Here is a 5,542-nt window from a genome sequence, read left to right on the forward strand (position 1 = left end):
CCCTCCGGTCCCCTTTTTAAACAGGGGGACCACCACCCCAGTCTGCCAATCCAGGGGGACTGCGATATTGCAGAGTTGCGTAAGCCAACACAACCCTACAACACCCAGAGCCTTAAGGAACTCCGGGCGGATCTCATCCACCCCCCGGGGCCCTGCCACCGAGGAGATTTTTGACCACCTCAGCAACCTCGTCCCCAGAGATTGACGAGCCCAACCCAAAGTCCCCYGGCTCAGCTTCCTCAACAGAAGGCATGTTGGTGGGATTGAGGAGGTCTTCGAAGTWTTCCGCCCACCGGCCCACAATGTCACGAGTTGAGGTCAGCAGCACACRATCCCCACTATAAACAGTGTTGGTGCTGCGCTGCTTCCCCCTCCTGAGATGTCGGATGGTGGACCAGAATCGCCTCGAAGCCYTGTGGAAGTCTTTCTCCATGGCCTCTCCAAACTCCTCCCACGCCCGGGTTTTTGCCTCATCGACTACTCGAGCCGCATGCTCATTGATACTCTAAGAATGTAACTCCTGCAAAAGTTGGGGCTTCACAGTACATTTCTAGACAAAGAAAGTACTCGAAACAACCCTGGTACTGCTCAGACTAGGTGAAAGAAAATATTGTTATGTGTTGTTTGTTTACCAGTTTGTGTGCTTGAACCATACGGAGAATGTACCAATGCATGGAAAAGATTAATAAATAGAGATCATACAAAACCAGAGCTCTCTGCTGAAGACTGGTTTAATTGCCCACGTGTTCAGACCGAAAACAAGGAATTGAGTTGTAATTAACAAAAGCTCCGAGGCATGGCTCCACCTATTTYATTATGTCATCAGTGAGGGATCCCTACACTGCTTCAAGCCATGACCCCAGACATCATAATCTAGCCTAATGAAGATTTAAAAGTTCAATTATTGTGTTGAATTTGTTTTCAGTGGCTTTCAAACCCCAAAACATGTTACYACAAAGATTAGTTCACCCCAACAATCCAGTTCCCCAGCAAAAACAGAGTAATATAGTATATGCTGTTAAGTGTCAGGAGGACAGTGATCAGTCATACATTGGTGAAACAAAACAGCCACTGTTCAAAAGAATGAGCCAGCACAGATGAGCTACGACATCGGGTCAGGACTCTGCAGTTTACACTCCTCTACAGGCCAGTGATCACTCTTTCAGGGATGAAGATGTTCTRATCCTTGATAGAGAGGAATGTTGGTTTGAGAGAGGAGTAAAGGAAGCCATCTTTGTGAAGAAAAACCGTCCACCATTAAACAGAGGTGGAGGCCTTTGTGTCCAGTTGTCCTCCTNGCTGGATACGAACAGGTGGAATTTACGCAGCTCATTTACACACTTTTCCTGAAGATAGAAGAGTTTGTTGAATCTGACGTGACGTTCGTACGGACCCTTCGTACGAACAAAAGTAAGAGAAATTTAGGATAAGAATATGAACATGTTCTTGCATGAGGCCCATTGTGTTTTGGTGTATGTGAGTGTGACATTGGTCTACTGCTAGCAAAATATTTTGTGTACTTCTGGAAAGACTTTTGTGAAACTGTCATCCTAATCATTGGATGTACATCTAAAACTGATTCACTTTTGGAGTCAACCAGATTCAAGATGGGTGCCAAGGCTGAGCTAATGAGCTACATTCGGTGTGGTAGTAGTTGAGAGTCATCTCCAAAACAATCTCAAAGWGCTAACAAGCTGCCTAGACTTTTGTTTAAAATGTTGCCTACTAGATTGAAAAATGCTACGTCTTACATAAATTATTTTTTAATTCGTAATTTAGTTTCTACATTGACTAAATTCAGCCAAATTAAATTCCATGCAGTGGATTCCTCTTTGAATCAGAAAGAGGTGTTTTGTAGGAAGCTTCTTAATCAGATAAATCTCTGCTGAACATGAAACAAGAATAAGTTTGTCTTTTATTTGTTCCTGAATTAAAATGGAAAATTAGAGTCATTTTATATAAATACTTGAGGATGTGGGTTGAAAGAAAGAAAGAAGATTTTGACATGGGTCAAACAACACTTGGTTAAAATAAGATTATGCATCTTAGTGGAATCTTAAGCATTTGATTAAAAAATAATAATAAATGAATGTGTGCATGTATCTGGACAGTAACAAAAATGTTGGTCTCTGCAAGTCATTTCAAATTTACACAAAGACATCTGTGCTGAAAAAYAAATGAACCAGCAACACGAAAAAAATAAAATAAAATAAGCACACATTCCTCAATTATGACCTCAAAACCCACTTGTCCTCCATTGTTCGCATTTCCTATGACATGCTAACTAATCCCATTAAAGTAATCCACACGAAGACAACTTAGGGCATGATAACTGCTGGCACCGCCTCTACTGTTCGTTTATGATGTATTTTGATGAGCAGAAAATTGAAATAATTAATGTGACTGTCATTAATTCTCCTTGTGGCAGACGCACAGAAGGGATACCTGCAGGAAGTTTATTTTTATCTGGTCTCACTGCACGCTTCTCAATTTAAAGGACAGTTCATTCATTTCGAAGTGGAGTTCTGTGGGAAAGGTATAATTATTACCTGATGTAAAGAATGCTTAAGATACTGTTAACGTCAAAACAAGACTGATGTGCCAACATTTAGTCAGAATGAAGCTAAGTCCAAAGAAGACTGATGCCATCCAAAAACAAATCCAAAATCCAAAATTGCATGGCGGTTCCTGCAAACAGTTTTGTAAAAACTTTTCCTACGCCATCAGTTTTGCATTTCAGAGTATTTCACGTGATTATTTGCACATGCAAAGAGAATTGTAGCTTTCGTAACAACCTTAAGCTTCATAAATCCAAAGCTGTTCAAATGTTACTGTTGAAAATGTTCTATTGCCATTAATTGCCAGCGAGCTGCTGCTGTTGCTATTTGTGCTTGCAAATAACCAAATAATCCTTTGTAAATACTCTCAAAAGTGGCAGAGGTGTATAAAACATCTTCGGATGAACTGCAGGAAAAGGACAGCTGTGGCTACAATGTAGCTTACCACATCAGTGTGTGAATGTGTGTGAATGGGCAAATGATTGAAGTGTAAAGCCTTGTGGAGTCCAAAGGGACTTCCAGATATTTACCTTTTTACCGTTTGCAGTGCAAAAACACCTCAAGGGTGATCAACAACAGGAAATAAATTAATGACAACTCTTCTATAAGAACCCACTTCAAAATTGCTGAATAATCCCATTTATGTACTCACATACAACAATGTGTTTTTTATTTAGGCGCACACACACACACACACACACACACACACACACACACACACACACAATCACATCAAGTGTCAGAGAGAGGAGCTTTGATGGAGGAGGTCAGTCAGTCACGGAACAGCTAAACAACACCTCATTAAGCTTGTTGAAGAGCGTCTCACAGGCTGACCGAGAAATCATTGTCTGCTGGTAAGCTAACAGAGCCCAGGGCAAAGCTTCCAACATCTAAACAACCCTGACAYGACCGGAAAGTAACGATCACGTGTTATTCACAAAGAGGACACGAATAATAAAGTACAGTGGTTTGTGAGCAAAAATGCACCCCAAGCAGCCTCTATATGCCGACGGTGCAGATAAAGACACTGAGCGTGGACAAGTATAGTTACCAAAGGTTGTTTACATCCTTTARATGCATGCATGCACAGTGCAACCCATTCATAATATGGGCTGTATTTTTTACAGAGTGATACAGGCCTGTGGATGCTGCAGCCTCTTGTCCTACGCTATAAAKGTAATCAGCAAAGGCCCAGGAAGCCAGCTCTGTGTAGTGTTTTGATTAGGACTTTAGTCAGTCAATTTTCTTTCCATCACACACACTTTCAGTCATTCTTGTACTCACTGTATTTATCTCTAACTCCATCACGGTATTTCTCTTCTTTTCTCTCACTCCCTCTCTATATTAGACCACCCTCCATRCCCCCCGGCTCTGATGTTAATGCACTCCCAATCAGGCTGTCCATTAAGTGGACGTGCACAACACGCTCATCAGACTGTCCAAAGGCCTGCATGCAAATGAGCTCAAACTGCAGTGTGCTGCAAACTCCTTGAAATCTCCTAAGAGGTAGAATGTGTGTGTATGTGTGTGAGAGACATGCAACTGTGAGAAATGRAGGCAAAAAAAGAGGACAGARTGAAAAGAAAAGAAAAAYGGGAGTGCAAGGCTGTCCATTTAATGCTGATGAAAACCATGAAGATGAGCAGTACAAAGGATTAACCTAATCAGGTTGTCTTCTTGATGTTTTGATGTAATGCTGAGACACTAGAAAGGGGAAATTTACTGATATAAATTCTATCTGTGAAGCATAAGCCTTCAAGGAGAGCTCTGCTCTTGTCAGCCAAAACCCTTTGTCACGAACAYTGCAACTTCTCCCCTCTGAAATCAAACCAAACTTTTGCTGGAACTGCTTAAAGCGAGATGTGCAACAGACAGAGATGACACTTTGATTCTCTTCCCCTCCCTTATGACCGCCAGGCATTTCACATGACTCCATATTAGGTATTACATTCAGTGAGAGACATTCATTTTCACCTTAGTTTTTGCTATCTTTAAGTTWAAAAAAAACTGTGAGTTAGAATGTGAGATCTCTCACAGCGTTTAAGGTGAAAATCGAGATTTTTGTCATAGGGTTGCAGACAAAAAGGGGAGAAAGTCATAGTCAGGCGTGTCTTTATATTCATGAGGCACTGGGTTTGGTGTTAAATGCACAGAGCTGGGGTGAATGTCAGCGAGGCCTGCATCATGCTAACTCTTAAGTGACTGTGGCACTCAAAGATAATGAAGAAGGAGGAGYAGGCCAAATAGGGCATGCACTGGGGCCATGAGCAAAGCTAAAAAGACCAACAACCAAACCATCAGGTTGAGTWTGTGGTGACAAAGTTTTACCACCAGCACTGATTGCATGTGTGATGACCCATAACCTCTGTATGCAGTTTGTGGTCATTTGTTTCTCCACTTTCTCTCTTTCTCTGCAGGAGGCAAGACCTCAATTAAGAGTTTTACCTGCAATCACTTGTGCCTGACCAGAATAAAGATGACTGGGAAGGCAGGGTGCTGTTTGGCTGAGTTGGGAGGTGGTTGATGGTTTCCTTGCTGTCATGTTGGTTGTTTTGATTTTCCCTTTATAAATTGAGAGWCTGGTGTGTTTCTGGTTAAACCTAATGTTGGTTTTCCTTTTATCCTTAAGTTACAGGTAGCTGTGTTCTCTCCTCGGGAGGACCTGGTTCTGATTTTGTGGATGACTGATGTAAGGGCAGCTAAATTAAACTCATCTTGTTCTGATTATGCGTGTTGTCTCCCTGTTTGTTGGGTGGCAGTCGGGTCATGACACGTCAGAATGTCAAATCTTTTGCTTAGATTCAGGTGTGCAGTAGTTATTTTCATGTTCTCTAAATCTGTGTTCATTCTCAAACCTTTGGTTATTAATGCACGGCTCCATAAAAGAACACCAATCATGAAATTGCATGTGCCTCACATTGGGCCTCATGCAAGAACCGTTCGTCCGCACAGATTTGTTCTTAAGTTGTGCGTACGAGTGATTT

At 41.8% G+C, this 5,542-nt stretch overlaps 1 protein-coding gene across 2 annotated transcripts in view; it reads right to left on the bottom strand.

Annotated features, from left to right (window-relative positions):
* The window catches only part of LOC106521108 (partitioning defective 3 homolog), a 330,008-nt gene that overhangs the window by 39,686 nt on the left and 284,780 nt on the right, over positions 1-5,542 (bottom strand). The gene's annotated exons all lie outside the window — the stretch shown is intronic.

The sequence above is a fragment of the Austrofundulus limnaeus genome, unplaced genomic scaffold, assembly GCF_001266775.1.
Source record: "Austrofundulus limnaeus strain Quisiro unplaced genomic scaffold, Austrofundulus_limnaeus-1.0 Scaffold103, whole genome shotgun sequence".
Lineage (NCBI taxonomy): Eukaryota > Metazoa > Chordata > Actinopteri > Cyprinodontiformes > Rivulidae > Austrofundulus > Austrofundulus limnaeus.